The following is an 18619-nucleotide window of genomic DNA, read 5'->3' as shown; positions in this document are numbered from 1 at the left end:
TTGTGGCAAGCATGGCATTGTCTGAGGAGCAACAGAGGGCAATTCAGGTGGCTACCACTGGTCAGCGAACCAACCCAAACTGGCATTTGTTCAGGAAAGGAAGGTTGACTGCCAGCAACTTTGGAGCTGTCCTGAGGTCAAAGCGTGTGACTGCTTGCCTTATTGCCAGGGTGCTAGGGCAACAACAGGCCCTTGATGGTGTTTTGTCTGTACAGTGGGGGACTATGAATGAATGTGAGGGCGTCAGGGCATTCACCACTGCAACCCAGATGCAGGTCCATGAGTCAGGTTTGTGGCTCTCCCAATCAGGAGTGTTGGGGGCATCTCCAGATGGTCTGGTAGGGTCTTCCGCTGTGCTGGAGGTAAAGTGTCCCTACGGAGCCAGGGAAATGACAATTAGTGAAGCATTGCAAATCAAGGGCTTCTGTGTCAGTAAGGAAGGAGAAACATTCAGCCTGCGTGAGGAACATCCTTACTGGCACCAAGTGCAAGGTCAGCTTCACCTCACTGCAAGAAAGAAGAAGAAATTAAGAAATTGTGATTCGTTTTTAATTTACATTTACTCGCCTTTGCAATGTTGTGGTTGTTAGAGTGTTAGGTTTCCTGTCAGCTCGTCTGTTGGGAAGATATAAAATATTAGTTTCATGGAAGTCACACCGTCACATATAAGAGCATTAAGACATACAGTACATAGGCTAAAACAAAACATCTAAAGATATAACCTTGCACTTTGTCTCGTGAACATTTTCACTATTTTGAAATTTTTATAGATGAAAATTGAACTAAAGAAATAAATGGTAGATTAATCCATATTGAAAATAGGTGTCAGCTGCTACACTAATTATAATAGTTATATTTCTTAATTAATTAAGATAAGATATTACTGTATTGATCCCAATTTGGGAAATGTTTGTGTTGCAGCAGCATAACAAGAAAAACAAAATATAAGTTATTATATATACAAAAGTATGTGAGGGATGGAATATTAAATTGAATATAAATGTTAAATGTACATGTGATATTACGTCCAAGAGAAGCTATGGAGCAGAGAGTTCTCTGCCAGCCAGAGGTGATTTGTTATTAGTTTAATATGTCAAACTGATTTCCCTGACTACAATATTTAGTTACATGGTGAAACATTATGCTGCTTGTAGCCTACTAATTAGACTTATCATATAAGCCACACAGGTTTTAATAGGATGTTGTGGTGACCACCTTTAATACACTGGGTTACATAATCCACACATGGAACTAGAGTTGGGGGTATTGTTTCCACACGGACATATATGTGGTTACCTTTATGTGTTGTGTGCCCTCCTGGCTCTTTCTCTTGTTGTCCCGGGCTGCGACCCGACAACACCTGCATTTCTGCTGCTCATTAAAGACAGTTTTGCACCTTCGATGCACCGCCTCCGACTCCCTTTCTCTCGGCACTACACTGGTGACCCTGACAGCGTCTTGGGAAGTTTCCGAGACGGACCCGAACACGGCAAAGGAAACTCAGGTTTCTTTCTCGAAATGCCGGGGATTTTTTTTGGAGTCGACCGTGGCTGCTACAGGCACGCGGACTAAGGCTCGGTGCGCGCCTCGCCGAATGGCTGGGGATGTTGCTCGCCATTCCCGCATCTGCCTTCCGACTACAGAGGGGACGATGCACGACCTGCTGGGTAGGGATGAACCCGATTGCTGCCTCGTGGGGTTTCTTCGGGGCGTGCGGCTGCACGTCCCAGCTGCGCTAGCTAGCGACAACTAGTAGCTAACCACGTTGGCTAACTACGGCTAGCAGCTACCGATGGCTGCCAGCTAACGGCAACAGGTAACGGCTATCGACCCTTTTGAGTTTTTGTTTTCTTTCTGGTGCCGGAGAGGAGGTTCGACCAGCCGGTTGACCTCGTGTGGACACTCACTTTTTCACCACCTCAACGGCGGTTCCAGACGCCACTCAAGTTTCCTTCGGCGCCTGGGTGGTGCACTCCTGGACCCCGTCTCGCCTCGACAGTTTCGGACGTCACCCATGCCTTCGTCGGCCCGTGGGTGGCGCGCTTCGGGACCCTGTCTGGCCTCTTCCTTCGCCTTGGCGGTTTCGGACGTCGCCCATGCCTTCATCGGCCCGTGGGTGGCGTGCTCCGGGACCCTGCCTGGCCTCTCCTCTTACCGCGGCTCATGGTTCGCCTCAACGGCAGCTTCGGACGCCCCCCCCCCCGTCTGGCCTCTCCCCTGTCCACGGCTCTTTCCTCCCGGGGGTGCTGCTCCTGCCCCCCGGCTCTTTCCTCCCGAGGACTTCGTGCCCGCCGTCGCTGTGCCCTCGCCTGCGGCCGGGCAGCGCTCCTTTCTGCTGGGGACCACCGGGTTATTCACGCCCGTTGCGGCTCAGCGACCCGGTTTTCACCGACTGGCGGGTGATGACTTCATTCGCCACGACGCCTACTGCGGACCCCTTACGACGGCCCGTTCCGGCCCGACCCCGGTGGAGATGCCCTCGCCCTCGTTGGGGCCCCTACCCTCTATTGCGGCCCCCTTCCGACGGCCCGTTCCATGGCCCGGCCCTCACCTGCAACCTCACCCTCCTCGGCCCCTGTGGTGCTTCCTCCCGAGTTGGGGGTATTGTTTCCACACGGACATATATGTGGTTACCTTTATATGTTGTGTGCCCTCCTGGCTCTTTCTCTTGTTGTCCCGGGCTGCGACCCGACAACACCTGCATTTCTGCTGCTCATTAAAGACAGTTTTGCACCTTCGATGCACCGCCTCCGACTCCCTTTCTCTCGGCACTACAATGTATTCATTATCTTTACTTATGTTGCGGTCTTTTCAGCAGCGCCATCTCTAAAACGGCGATACAGTCACTACCCATCATTTACATATCACCGTGACATAGACAAAAATGTAACGTCAGCTTACCTAATAGCACGAATCCAGACTCTCCTTTGGAAAACATTGGCCGGGAAACAATAGAACGAGCACGTTTCATGCGAAGACCTGTGGCTGCAACCCGGAGCAAAGCAACAAACCATTGCGTAGCTAACTAGTAGCGCTAGCTTTAGCTAACGTTAGCTAACGAAACGAACTGCCGAGTAAAATTGGAAAACACTGGCAATTAATTATTCTATAATTTGTAAAACTACGGTGTTAAAAACGACAATTTCAAAAATACAGATTCTAATGGTCAGATATAGATATAGGCTACAGATACTAAAGATAGGCAGGTACTTGCTTTCAAGCAGAACACAGGGGAAAACAAACTGAGCGGGAGTGTTTACGTGTTAGGCGTAATGACGTACAACGGCCTCGACAATTTCTGTAGTCCTATTCAGCCACTCGGTAACAACCATCGTTTTTCAGACACGTAAACTCTTCAAAAATCACCAGTGGGGTCACTGCTGATGTATTTAATGTCGGAGAACAAAACGTGATTTATCTCTTAAATTTGTGTCAACCACAGACCTTATTTCGTGCTATTTTCCAAAACCCTATGGAGAAAATGCATTGCTTTTTGACGAAGGAACCGGAAGTGCTAAAAATGCTAACTTACTTCCGGGTTTTACGACGCGTCACTGCGGTTCTCTATCAGCGCATGATGATAAAATGGCCCAACTTTTGAGAGTGAAACGTCACAGATTACCCGGCATGCCTGAGAAGTACCCGTATGTGCGCTCATAGCGCATGCGCAACTTTAACCAAAATGCTCGTTCACATCAAGCACGTCAATGTGCGTACACATAACAGCATGGTAATGAATTGTTATTATGATGGATTTGATATTAACGAAGCGGCAGTTAGCAGCTAGCGGCTAGCTAGTAATTGTGCTAATGTAAACATCAATCGTTATGTACTTATATTACGCTGTAACAGGATCTAGTGATATCCAAGCAACAGAGCTTAATTTAGCATGAAATCATTATTGCACTGTATATATATATATATACCACCAACCACAGCACATCCAGAGAATGTACACCCAGCGCTATCAGAGTACTGTATGGTACTCAGGGTGGCGGCAAGTGTGTCTGATGGACAGATGGATGAGCAGGCAGAGGGTAGTCTCTGCAATTCGCCTCTCCCCCCCGCAGTTCTACAGGATACAGGAAGTCCTGTCATCCCAGGAACAGTGTCTCGCGCTCCGTGCAGAGCGGCAGGAACTCTGGTTAAAGAAAGCCTTTTCCCGGGGTTCCTCAAAGGGAAGAAAATCAGGGGTTTTTACTCCCGCTATTTTCTGGTCCCGAAGGAGACGGGGCGGGGGGAATGAGACCCATCCTCGATCTGTCAGTGTCCAACAAGGGAATGGCCTTTTCCCATGCTGACGATCAAACAGGTGCTGGAGTGTGTTCACCAGGGAGGTTCACATCCATAGTCCTGAAGGATGCTTACCTCCACGTAACCATCATCCCGAAACACATCAAATTCCTGTGTTTCTCATTCCTGGCTCCACGCACTTTTTTCAAAGTGGGTGGAGACGGTTGGAGCAGCTACTCAGAATGGGGATGAGGGTTATTTTTGCCTGGACGACCGGCTGTGGCTGGCTCGCTCCAGGAAGGAAGCGGTTTTTCAGACAATACAGCTCGTATCTCATCTGTCAAGCCTGGGTTTCATTATCAACTGGAAGAAGAGCTGTCCTCTTCCCTCCCAGACATTTAACTGGGAGTGGAATTGAACTCAGCATGAGAGCGCGACTTGCGCGACTCTCACAGCAGAGAATGGAGAAAGTGACAGCTCTCCTCCGGTGCAGCTGTTAACCTGTCGGTTAGCAGGCAGCACGGTTTTTCCTCTGTCCCAGATGTGCCTACTACACACGGTCGTAATGAGCCCAGGGCTGTTATTACGCACTGTGTGAATAGCACTGCACACACCTCCGCTCATTCCTCAGCAGGTTTGAGCGTGAACGCGCCTCAATGTCCAGTTTACGAGCCTTCTCCTAAACAGAGACAGGATGAGAGCCGGTGTGAGATGCAGTGTGTGGAGGCCCCCTCGCAACCTTTTCGGACCGGGCCCCTCTTGGGTTGCTTCACGGGCAACGGCGGCGAGGGCTCTGACGTGGCTCGTCACCATGACAACCACAGCACATCCAGAGCAGGTTGCGCGCTCTCAGAGTATTACTCACAGAGATGTTCACAAGTCTCTTTTTGCAAGTCCAAGTCAAGTCTCAAGTCTTTGGTCACGAGTCCAAGTCAAGTCTCAAGTCTTTGTGGGGTGAGACTTGATCAAGTCTCAAGTCTTTGGTCACGAGTCCAAGTCAAGTCTCAAGTCTCTAAAAAATAAAAGTCTCATGTCTCTTCTGGTTGTAATAAGCCTTCTATTGTCTGCTGCTATCCAGTCTGTTAAGAATACTGCACAGCTATATCTAAGAAATTCAAAGCATTTACTGTATTATTATCACTCCTATATCTATTAGCATACAGTATCCGTACTGATTAGTTGTTTGTTATATGATCACTTTAAACAGACTATTGCAATGCAATATGAGGAAAAACATCACAGTTTAGCTAAATGCAAACAACTTATAAGCAAAACACTTCAGAATCAGAAATCAGTATCACAAATACTTTATTAATCCCCCGCAGGGAAACTGTGTTAAAAGTACTTAAAAGTAAACATTTGTTCTGTGCCATTTGCAACTAAAAAACTATTGCTGCAATATTATCTGAAATATACTGAACTGGTGATATTAAAACATGACCTGTTCCAAAAGAGATATCTACCATTAACACCATTTACCAGCCAAATGCTGGTAAATCATGCAAGTGGCTGGTACTGTATGTTGCATGCACCAGCCAAAAATAACAATGGCAATATATTGAGTGGCTGGTAACATTTCAACATTCACTAGGCTAGCCATTTGGCCAGTGGACAAAAATGTTAAAATTTGACCTCTGCAACCGTATTGTTTAATTACACTGGGTCTCTAATTACATATTTTAAGTCTACTATAAATAAACATATTCCTCTATCCTCTCACTCAAACCCAGTGTAATGGTAACCTGATAAACCTGTAACATTAACGTTACGTGGTCAACAATAAACCTGTAACTTGCCTATAAACCGACAGATGTATTTATGTATGTAACTATGTATTTTTCTACGTTTAACGTTACCGACCTTTTTTATGTCATGTCAAGAATTGGATGTCAACGCCACTCAACGCAAACAAGTGTGACAAGCAAACATTCACTCTTCTTTTCAAATATTCAGTTACAAAGCTAGTAGCAAGCTAAGTTAACATTACATAGCTGATGCTGAGCTAAACATGTTTGCTAATCGTCCATATGCGTTAATGTGACTGACCTCTCCGGGTGAGTTTTCAAGTGCCTGATGAAATTTGACGTTGTTGCACCAGCATCCTTGATTTTAATATTGCAGACTTTGCCGTGTGCGCTCCTTTTGTTGGTGCCGCCGGCGTTTTGTTCGAAGTTTTTATAGTTGAACCCAGAGCCGTATAATAGAAGAGTTATGACATCTCCGTTCACTCCAATGGACCACTTTTTTACAGCAATGGCGGATCGTGGAGCCTCTCATTCGTTCCCCGGAAGTTAGCGCCAAGGCTAGCAGAGCGGTAGAGTTGCAGCATAATAACCGTTCGTGACGGACTTTTAAAGGTAAGAAGAAGTTTAAAGATTTATATTGCGGATATTATCAGTACATCTGATTCAAATGAACATGTGTATTAAAGGATGTCAGTGGATTATCCCTAAATCAGTAGATTTAGGGAACGTTTACAGATAACAGATCAAGCTAGGATACCGAAGCAAGTTAGCAACAGACGTTGAACAACCTTTTAATTGTAAATTCCGTTCTCTTAATGTCATTTGGTCCAACGTTGTTGAATTAGAGAAGAGGGGCTTCTAAACGGGATTGTATGCGGGGGTGGAGGGAGTTACATATTAGATAAATATAACTTTGGTGCGTGTAAGAGTGAGTGTTTTTAGCAGAGCCATATTGTGTCCTTGTGATTATGTTGATTATTAACTGCCTGTATAATGTTGCAGCTCAGCTGATTTTGGATTGATGACAAAGGGAGAGGGACTTAAGTGAGTGTGAAAACACAAGGTAAGTTTAATACTACTGTTTTATATAAGTAAGCATACTAAACATGTATTCTATCACTGTATTATATAAGTAATCTTGTTAGTAACCTACTGTATGGCAGGTGGAGGGGCAGTCATGTTACAGGTGGAGGAGCAAAACTGCAAGACTGCAAACTCACAAGACAGAGAAATCAAAGTTTGTTCTCCAGAGCAGAGGTTGATTTCACTTCAATTTATTATTTCATATTTTCTAAAGATGTGGAAATGGCCACAAAAAAACACGTGAGAGCTGTAACCAAGACAACTGTAACAACAGGAGTAGAGAGCCACCAAGGTTTTTCAAGTCCCTCTCTTACTCCATTTTGCCAACCCAAACTTCCAGGTACATGACGGGACACCTTGCTTGTTTTTGTTGTTTGCTCTCCTCTGGCTGGGTGCTGGCAGGTGGAGGGCAGTGATGTTGGCAGGTGGAGGGGCAGTGATGTTACGGGTGGAGGGGCAGTGATGTTACGGGTGGAGGGGCAGTGATGTTAGCTGGGTGCTGGCAGGTGGAAGAGCAATGTTTAGTCCAAATATTTCCATTGCAACGGCTAATGGAAATGATTGCAGCTGTGGATCTGTTTGGGGGTTGCTGGATGTGGTAGCTTGGCTGCTGTTGTTCCTTTTCACCTTTTTGGATTGGCTCTTGCTTCCAAAATGGCCATCTTTTAATTTTATTTTTTTTCTGTCATTTCTGATTTGTTTTGCCTCAATTCTCAGCCTCAGCCGTATAAATCTTTTTACGAGTTTTTGTTGTACTCCACAGCATGACGGAAGCCTGCTGGAGAGGGCCTGAGCTTCTTTCTCCAAGACACCCACTGCGTTGGGGAGCTGCATGAGGGAGGAACCAGTCTTGGTCCTAAATAGTTCCTCAATTTGGTGAATGAAGTCAAAGGCTTCTTGGGAGGGACGACAAAGAGCACCTGCCTTGAAGTCTTTCAAGTCCACTAACAAGCTGTTGTCACCAGAAGGACTCTCATCATGGTGCTCTGTTGCAATTTAGCATTTTTCACAGATGCTGGCAAACTTGATGATTTTGTGGACGATGTAGCCTGCAAGATGGAAGAGAATACATTTCTCAGTTTTTGTGAGGTCAGGTGCTGCTGCTCTGTTCACCGCCATCAGCTGTTCCACTCTGACTGATGGAGTGATTTTTGGCTCCCCTGTGTCCAGGAAGTCTGCCAAAAAGCTACTGTGGTCTTCCTGGTAGCTCCCAGAGCTGATGGTGGTGAGGAACTGCCCCACAGATATGATTCTCAGTGCATGATGGAATTCCACTGGAGTTGGGACAGGATTTTTAGACCTCACACAGCTGAATGTATTTTCAAGGCAGTCTTGTGTGAACCTTGACGTTAACACAAACCTGTGTCCTTGTGTAAGCATCTCCTCTTGTATGGCCAAAATTGATGTTGTTGCCATTATCACCCCTGTTTGAACAGGCTTCCAACCTCCCTTTTGACCTATCTTTATCCCACGAAACAGATGGACGATGTTCTGGAGGAAGGTGATGGCCTTTTGGTACTCCTCCATCTTGAGCCTGCTCAGGGCTGTAATTGGATGGCGAGATGACATCAGATCAAACCAACGATCAACCTGCTCCAGGAACCACGCTGTCGTCAGGTATGACAGAGGGCGGTTTTCTTGCTGCACCATGTATTTCAGCCCAGCACTTGTAGCCTTACTGAACACTTTTAGAGCAAGACCAACCTTCATCTTATCAAAGTGACTTGGCTCGATGGCTGCAGCTGAAAGATGGGGAGCTATTTTTAAGGCCATCCCTTCCTGAAAGGTCAATAAGTCCTTAATGGGGACCACAGAAACCTCGTTAGAGGGGAGGTTCTCTCTGTTAACAACATCCTCAGGAATTATGAAGACCTGCCCACGGACAAGGGCACTTTTTAAAATGTTTACCAGATGTGGGACATCGGGCATGAAATAGAGCTGCCTGTCTGGTTTTGCTGGATGTGGCACCGATGTTTTATTTTTGTCCACCCCAAAGGATTTCCACATGGCTCGGTTAGGGCTACCCATGTCGGTGGTGACATCAAGCACATGTAGCCCTATGGATGCTGCCCTCTGTATTATCTCAATAATGATTGGCCTGTACTCTGCTCCATTGGTAGAATGGCCAGTGTAATGATATGCCACTACTTGCTTCCACCGTGTTGTGTTTCCAGCCAACATAAACACACAAGCATGTGTTGCCACCCCTGTGTGACCTGGTAAAGTCACATCACCGTACAGTTTGCCTGTAATCATGTCTAACTCCACACTTGGTGTGATTGCCATTTCATCCAAGGTCAACACACACTCCCTTTCAAGGTCTGTCAATTTATCTGCCTTCAATTTTAGGAAATCAAAGACCTCTGTCAACACACCAGGCTCAAACTTAACACATTGCATCCTTCTTTGCAGTGTCCTTATTCCTGGAAGGGGAATCTTCAATTCCTGCAGAGTTTTGTAACCCGTTGGTCCGCTCGCAAAGCGAATTTTTAAAGCCTTCTTAATTGTCTCATTGCTCCATTTCATCGCCTTTGTGGTGAGTCTGCCTAATGCCTTCAGTTGGTCTTTTGAAAACGTTTTCTTATATTTCTTGTCCCTAATTTTCATTGTTTTCTTGAGAGCTGCATTTTCCTTCCTGATTTTTTTTAGTGCAGCCTTTGCTTTTTTGGTGATTCCTTCTTGGCTCTTTAATTTTCTCTTTAATTGTTGTAATAGATCCGTTTGAATGGCTGCTGGTTCCCTCGTATGCTGACTGGCTGCTGGTTCCCTCGTATGCTGACTGGCTGCTGGTTCCCTCGTATGCTGACTGGCTGCTGGCTGAGTGGGTGGTGTCCGCCCTCCCTGTCTCTCCTCACTAGCCATGTCCTCTCTTTCTTCACCCTCACTTTCCTTTCTCTCAGTCTCCTCATCCCTTCTTCCCTCAATCTTTGAGACTAATGTAAGTAGAAGACATGGCACTGTAAATGTTCGAACATTTAAAATATTATACTACTTAAAAATAAGAAATATTACTTTTGTTACTAAGAGTTCATACTTATTATACCTGTGTCACCTTTCACACTATAGCTGTGATCATGAGCTATGGGCTTTGTAGATACAGGTCCCGGGGTGAATCGTGGTGCAGGGGCCCTTCTCTTTTTGACCACAGGGCGATGCACGAAGATGGTGGGTATAGCCTCTGCTCTCAGCCTAGTCTTGCCCTTTTTTGTCTTGACAAACTGGTCTGCATCAAAATGTGCCTGCGGAGTGACTTGAGGTTACTTCACACACAGAACAACTGTGTCTGAATCTTGTCTGCCCACATACATATTCCATAGTGGTTGAATACACAGTATTAGGAAACACTTTATACTTACTGGACATGTTATACTCATTACATACTGTATATAAAATATGACCAAGAATGTGAGACAACTTTATAGAAATTCATATCACATCTGTTACTGATGCCATTTGTCATACTTTATTAAATTCACAAATAATAAAGTTCCATAACTTCAGTTGGGAACAAAGACCACACCTTACCAGGTGTGCTATATAGGTGTGTATAACCCTTTCTCCTGTCTGTTTATCCCTCTTTCAGCACAAGAACCAGAGGGGGATTCAATGGAGCCTGAATACCTGCACTGAGACCCTCACCCTGCAACCTGAGTCTCAACTCTGTGTTTTTCAAGCCTTTCCCTGTTTTTTTGTATTAAACAAAACATTAAGCTTTCCCAATGGTGTTGGTGTGGTTTTCGTTTTGTGAAAAAGTGCAAATGCAGTGTTTGTATATAATTACCTCACATATTTTTTTGCTGTTGGTCGTGAAATTGCTCCTGCTGACTTGAGCCAGCCATTTTTTCCTCCACTCTGTGTCAGTGGGGAAGCCGTACATTCGTACTCCTTTCTCGGAGCGATTTGAGCATCCCCAGGCAGCACAGCAAACCATGGTGGCGACTGGGAGGCAGCACAGCAAACCAGGACAACACGGAGGAAAAGGCACAGACAAACTGCATGATATGCTATTCAATGTTTATTGAATTCCATGTATTTGCAATGGATGTTCCTAAAACAACACATTTAACATCATCATCATCATGCTGCTGCTGCTAGTCCTTTGATAGTCACCTGTCGGTCTCCTGTCCTTTCTGAAAGCCATAAAGATGACAATCATTTAGATAACTTGTGTCCTCAATTACCATGGGATTACTGAAACTACCATGAATTTAAGAAAATGGTAGACATTAATCTAATCTGAATTTTAAAGCATTACTTTAGATCCCCTCCCTCTAAATATATCAATAAACATTAGAAAGTGGTGCTCCTGACTACCATACAAGTTTAAGAAGATAATATTGGTTTTTAAAGAATTCAAAGCTATAAATAAACAGCAACAGGCTCTTTAACCAAGGCACTGTTAGCCTACCATGTAAACTAGTTGTTCACACTAATCCTAATATTATCACTTAATATTAGCAAATTCTATTTTATTTTTTAAAACATATTGATGTAAATACATACACATATCGATTTGTTGTATAAATATTGCAAATCAAAACCTTTATTCACTAATAATTACCAAAAATCGTAGTTCTATCTCCTGTTATCAGTGCATTCACATTGCCCGCCATGAACTTCCGGGGAACGATCCTCGTCTACATGAACCACGTGACGATAACCGTTTTTGGACTTCCGTTGTCGTAACTCTTCTATTATACGGCTCTGGTTGAACCTAATTACAAGCGGTACAGCTGCAGGTGTGCCGCCGGTCGCCATGGTGTTACCATGATGTTAATGTTAAAGGTGGGGTAGGTAAGTTTGAGAAACCGGCTCGAGATACACTTTTTGTTATATTCCATGGAATGCTCTTAACATCCCGATAGCCGGCCCGGCTAAAGTAACTGGATGGCCTACCTGCCTGTCAGCCTTCCATCGGGGCACAAACTTATCTCGTGCCCTCATTGGTCATGTGTGCGTTCGTGTGTGTTGGAGGAGGGGCTCTGTGAGGAAGTGGCAGATTTTCTCCGGTTGTGTATTTTCAAATTCTAGCGATCTCGAGCCGGTTTCTCAAACTTACCTACCCCACCTTTAATACGCCAAAAATAGAAAACACAATGATTGTTCACGAGTCCCAAAACACGAGTCCAAGTCAAGTCTGAAGTCTTTAGGCTTGTTTGAGACAGTAACCCAGTAAGCACAACAGAATAAAACTGTTTTCTGTTGATGTATGCTACTGGGTTCTCACAGTGTGGTTTCACAATAGGAATGTGGCATCCATCTACCGCACAGACAGTGTTGGGAAATCCTGCTGCACGAAATCCTAACTCAGAATTATGTAGGGCTTGCCCTGTGGGCCAGGAAATGTGGTGAGACAAATATGTGGTGACAAGACTACAGAATTCATGGAGATGCAGGCAGACAGTGGATTTGGTGATATTAAAACGATCAGCAACTCCCCTATAGGACTCCTGGTTTGATAGAGTCCACAGACAGGCAAGAACACTGTTTTGAAGCGGCACTTTACTGTGCTGTCTGTTCCAGTAGAACGGGCCAATAGTCGTCATCACATCCTGTTTGGTAGAAAGGAATAAATGGCTTTTAATATCACCAGTCCAGATAATACATATTTGATGTTATTTATATATATATATATATATATATATATATATATATATATATATATATATACACACACACATACTTCCACATGTCCCCTGGACAATCGGAAATGACTTTTGAAGTCTGAAGGACTGTACTGTGGGACCACTTCTTCCACAAATTGTTGGACCTTTGGAACGGATCTAAGGAAGGCAGACACAGGAGCAAATGATGACCATAAATCATTAGACCTAATCAACATTCTTTATATATATATATATAACTGCTGCTGCTGCTGTAGGCCTATATTATCTTCACTTGATTTCAGTTGTATTCTTGTTTATTTATTGTATCTTTGTACTACTATCTTGCTTGCTTTCTATATCTTTAGTAAAGTAGCTTTTATCTTATCCCATTGGACTAAAAAAGACTAATAGTGTCATAATTTTGCACAATTTGTGATCTGTAGAGTAAAGTAATCAGTCCGGATAATCGATCATACTTTTTAATTTAGACTGATGCAACAATATATTTTGTCTTTTTACTTGTGTATTGTATTGTGTATCTGTTTTTGTTACCTACCTAGGTACTACGGATGTAAATTAGCACGTTTGCTCAAACACATTTATACTTCTTGTATTTTATACTGATGTTCATTAACATGCTCTGTCCCTATCAAATTAAAAAATAAAAAGATACGTAATTACCTCCGCAGACGGTGTTCATCATGCCATTCTCCATACAATACATGTGGGATTTCTATTGCATCCACTTCATCTGCAACGAAAAACGCCAACGCAATTTCCGCCATTGCAAACCCAGCCAGTCAAGCCGACTCCGACTCCGAGCTGTCCGACTTAAGACGAGCTTTTTGACACCTCCCCCGGCTGCGATCGGCTACTCTCGTCTACTTTCGAGGCGAGCCGCAATGTGTCTCAAACAAGCCTACTGACTGCTGTGCTAATGTTTGCAATGTTTTTCATGTACAAACATTTGAGCCTCCTGAACTTCGTTTTCAGTAGGCCAAAGGTATGCTCAATGACCACGCGTGCAACATTGAATTTTTGATTGAAACGACGCTGCCGAGCAGTTAAATGGCCATTGTCCCTGTATGGCCTCATAAGCTGAGGCAATAGTGGGTAGGCAGAGTCCCCAATGATGTGCATTCCCTCAGGCACCAGGGACTGGGGATCTTCATCAAGCAGCCTTCCAACAGCAGACAACCGGAATGCCCGTGCATCATGCCAGCTACCAGGGTGGCCCACATTAACATGACAGAATCTCTGTTTACTGTCACAGAACCCAGTAAGCACAACAGAATAAAAATGTTTTCTGTTGATGTATGCTACTGGGTTCTCGCAGTGTGGTTTCACAATAGGAATGTGGCATCCATCTACCGCACAGACAGTGTTGGGAAATCCTGCTGCACGAAATCCTAACTCAGAATTATGTAGGGCTTGCCCTGTGGGCCAGGAAATGTGGTGAGACAAATATGTGGTGACAAGACTACAGAATTCATGGAGATGCAGGCAGACAGTGGATTTGGTGATATTGAAACGATCAGCAACCCCCCTATAGGACTCCTGGTTTGATAGAGTCCACAGACAGGCAAGAACACTGTTTTGAAGCGGCACTTTACTGTGCTGTCTGTTCCAGTAGAACGGGCCAATAGTCGTCATCACATCCTGTTTGGTAGAAAGGAATAAATGGCTTTTAATATCACCAGTCCAGATAATACATATTTGATGTTATTTATATATATATATATATATATATATATATATATATATATATATATATATATATATATACATACACACACATACTTCCACATGTCCCCTGGACAATCGGAAATGACTTTTGAAGTCTGAAGGACTGTACTGTGGGACCACTTCTTCCACAAATGGTTGGACCTTTGGAACGGATCTAAGGAAGGCAGACACAGGAGCAAATGATGACCATAAATCATTAGACCTATTCAACATTCTTTATATATATATATATATATATATATAACTGCTGCTGCTGCTGTAGGCCTATATTATCTTCACTTGATTTCAGTTGTATTCTTGTTTATTTATTGTATCTTTGTACTACTATCTTGCTTGCTTTCTATATCTTTAGTAAAGTAGCTTTTATCTTATCCCATTGGACTAAAAAAGACTAATAGTGTCATAATTTTGCACAATGTGTGATCTGTAGAGTAAAGTAATCAGTCCGGATAATCGATCATACTTTTTAATTTAGACTGATGCAACAATATATTTTGTCTTTTTACTTGTGTATTGTATTGTGTATCTGTTTTTGTTACCTGCCTAGGTACTACGGATGTAAATTAGCACGTTTGCTCAAACACATTTATACTTCTTGTATTTTATACTGATGTTCATTAACATGCTCTGTCCCTATCAAATTAAAAAATAAAAAGATACGTAATTACCTCCGCAGACGGTGTTCATCATGCCATTCTCCATACAATACATGTGGGATTTCTATTGCATCCACTTCATCTGCAACGAAAAACGCCAACGCAATTCCGCCATTGCAAACCCAGCCAGTCAAGCCGACTCCGACTCCGAGCTGTCCGACTTAAGACGAGCTTTTTGACACCTCCCCCGGCTGCGATCGGCTACTCTCGTCTACTTTCGAGGCGAGCCGCAATGTGTCTCAAACAAGCCTACTGTGTCTGGCTGCGTGCCTGTGTGTTTGTGTTAGTGATGTATCGGTCGCGAACGAGCCGGCTCAAAGAGCCGGCTCTTTTAAGTGAACGACGGGAGCCGGCTCGCGCCCGCGAACGAGCCGGGTTTTTTTTGCGGAGGGATCTAGATCGGCTTGAAGGCACATTATGCAATGTGCACATTATCCCGCTTATTACATGGCCACATTCTCAACAAAGTAACGACATGACTCCCAATATTAATTGAAATGCTTTTATGGATTTAGAAAATGATTTTATTGATTTAAAAAATAGTTTTATGTATTGATTTAAATTGACATGCATCCGCTAAGAAAAGTAGTCCGTTGTTACTGTTTGAACTAACGTAGCAACAGCAGGAACTGCTTCGATAGTGTTTTTGAGGAGCTTTTTGATTACAGATTTGAAAACATTGTTGCTTGCTTTAAAAGTAGCACGATTCATTATGTCAAACCTTGGAAAGTATCTAGATATCCCTGCCCTAATGCCAAAGTAACTGGCAACTGAATATGTGTCGCCGTTTGATGTCTATGTCTGGACCGCTGCGTAAAAAGGAGGGTTTCTGCCCCGTTACTTCTCTTCTTACTTCTATAAGAATAAAACACGGAGGACGGAGATCTCTTTTTCTCCCCCTCGTCTGACAGCCCAGCAGCTGATCTCAGAGCACGCTCCCCTCTCCTGCAGGGGGGCGTGGTCAGCTGCAGCTCACAGAATCAGCCCCTGCAAAAACAGCGCTGGAAAGAGCAAATAGAGGGATGGCTAAAATGCAGGATCTTTTTGGTATTTGGAAAAAAAACTATATTTATATACTTTATATAGGTCAATACAGTAGCCCCTTTTTTAAAATAGTTGTTATAGGTGTTGCTATCTGTTTTGTGTAGCGTGGTTCTACAAGCAAGTCAATGCATTCATTGGGTGGTATCAGAGATTTACACAGGTCTGTAAATGCAATGAAAACAATTGGCCACAGCAAATAATTGATATTAAACATGTAATTTTTACTTTTGAATACTTCAGTACAAAGGTTGTATTGAATCATTTAAGTGATATATGTGTACACATATAATTAGTCAAAACAGGGCGACATTTGATTTAATTAAAAGGTATAATATGTGGTAAACTGAAGAGCCGTTTGGGAGCAGAAAGAGCCGGCTCTTCTTGGTGAGCTGAGCCAAATGATCCGGCTCACCAAGAAGAGCCGGAATTCCCATCACTAGTTTTGTGTGCTGTATGTGAAGGGCGCTAGGACCGCTCAGTTGACAGAGTCAGTCAGCTGATTGATGGGAAAATGCTGGGGAAATGGTTGGTTGAAGGATAACATTAAGTCTAATAATGATGTACCGTGCATGTTCACATCATGTATACTTTGCATTACTTAATACCATTTTTCAAATATTTTATTTTTTAACATTTTGGACCAAATAGCCAATTGTACATCGAGGTGCCCAGATGTCCCTATAGTGCCCACCTATCCGATTTGAACATGCTGATGTACAATGTGATGTAGTAGCCTAATGCAGGTGTAAGACCATTGTGTTTGTACTGTGTTATAGGTATGCATAGTTTTCTATGCATTTTGAGGGTTTTGGGGGGTTTGACCCCCAAAAACATTTTGGAACCCTAGGGGCTGGCTCCCCCAAAATAATTAAATAACATAACCCTCACCTAACCCTAACCCTAAAACCGAAATAAAGTAACAAAAAAAAGTAACTAAATCCGCCAGAAACCCGACAATCTTCGTGCGCACGCGCGAGGGGGACACATGTGTCCTGTTTCTCCATTTCTGGAAGTTGGCAACCCTATTCTCACGGGAGGAGGAAGCGTGTGTGTGGCGTATCGTATGCGGGTATTCAGCGGGATATTTAAGTTTCCTCAGCATGTATACAGGGCCGGCCCTGACCAATTTGCTGCCCTAGGCAAGATTTTAGCCTAAAATGCAGACACTCACTATGACTCGCGCATGCATGCACGGTTGTGGCATGACCACCAAAACAGAAAGATATGGACACAAGATGTGTGCAAATGTATTTAGTATCCTATCCATTTGAACATGATTTAAGTGGGGGGTGGACCTAACCTCCTCTTGGGGGGTCCGGGGGCATGCTCCCTCAGGAAGATTTTTTTAATATTGAAGTTAAAGGTGCGGTAGGTAAGTTTCAGAAACCGGCTCGAGTGCACTAAAATTTGAAAGTACACAGCCGAAAAGAATCCGCCCCTTCCTTCAGACTTCCTTACAGAGCACCTCCTCCAACACACATGAACGCGCACATGACGTCAGCAGACTGGTGAAAGTGGCCGCCTGTTGCTGGCGAGTCATTGAAGTACTGCTGCAATGCACGCCCAATGAGGGCACGAGATACATTTGTGCGTGCACGAGATGGAAGGCTGACAGACAGGGTGGCAATCCAATGTTGCGGACGGACGCATCGAGCCGGGTGACATGCTGCTGCAGGTGAATGACATCAACTTTGAGAATATGAGCAACTGTAAAAAGCACGACCAATCCGTTTAGCCGGGCCGGCTAAACGGATTGGTCGTGCTTTTTACAGTATTACGGCTTCCACAGATGACATTTTTTTATGGATTTTTTGTCAAAGCACTTAAGATATTCATTGCTATCGGGATGTTAAGAGCATTCCATGGAATATAACAACAAGTGTATCTCGAGCCGGTTTCTGAAACTTACCTACCCCACCTTTAAAAGCATCTATCTGGTGCTCTTTGAGAGCAACATTAAGAGATCTATGGATACATCTCTCAACACCCATATAAAACAGAACAAAGCAGATTTTCTTTTTATTTATGGATATTTTACAAATCACTCCCCTTTTAAACTGTATTCTTGTAACTTTTTTATACTATAAGAGAATAGATGAAAATATATTCTCTTATTTTTTTATAACTATAATGATCATATAAAGGTATGCCTTTAGCTCACTGAGCTGAGGTTATCAGAGCCTCTCAGTCTTTCAGGTGAGAGAATTATTATTATTTTTATTTTTCAATTTTCCGCGCCCACCATTGATTGATGCGCCTTTAGCATTCGCCTAATGCCTATGCCAAGGGCCGGCCCTGCATGTATACATATGTTAAAATGCAACGGGGAAGTAACTGAAAGTAACTGATTGTGGATATTGCATCGACCGACCTGGAAGCACGTCTCCTTGGAGAGGACGCGCACAGATAGAGAGAGAGATTCTCTCCAACACAGGGTGAGATCGTTCCTTTGTGCCACGCCGAACTTCGTATTTTTCTTTCTGTGGATTATAGCCTAAATAGGCCT

General features: G+C 43.8%; 2 long non-coding RNA genes across 2 annotated transcripts; both read right to left on the bottom strand.

Moving 5' to 3' along the window:
• Positions 1 to 12146: 12146 nt before the first annotated feature.
• Positions 12147 to 13959, bottom strand: LOC117539459. Its single transcript, XR_004567999.1, has 3 exons — positions 13349 to 13959; positions 12745 to 12844; positions 12147 to 12613 (listed from the first exon to the last, which is right to left on the bottom strand). It is a non-coding gene; the product is annotated as an uncharacterized LOC117539459 (long non-coding RNA).
• A 43-nt stretch (positions 13960 to 14002) lies between these two features.
• LOC117539460 lies at positions 14003 to 15230 on the bottom strand. The gene is made up of 3 exons (XR_004568000.1): positions 15082 to 15230; positions 14468 to 14567; positions 14003 to 14326 (listed from the first exon to the last, which is right to left on the bottom strand). It is a non-coding gene; the product is annotated as an uncharacterized LOC117539460 (long non-coding RNA).
• Positions 15231 to 18619: the final 3389 nt, after the last annotated feature.

Source organism: Gymnodraco acuticeps, unplaced genomic scaffold, assembly GCF_902827175.1.
Source record: "Gymnodraco acuticeps unplaced genomic scaffold, fGymAcu1.1, whole genome shotgun sequence".
Lineage (NCBI taxonomy): Eukaryota > Metazoa > Chordata > Actinopteri > Perciformes > Bathydraconidae > Gymnodraco > Gymnodraco acuticeps.
Note: the sequence above shows the minus strand (reverse complement) of the source record. Positions and strands in the feature narration are given on the sequence as shown.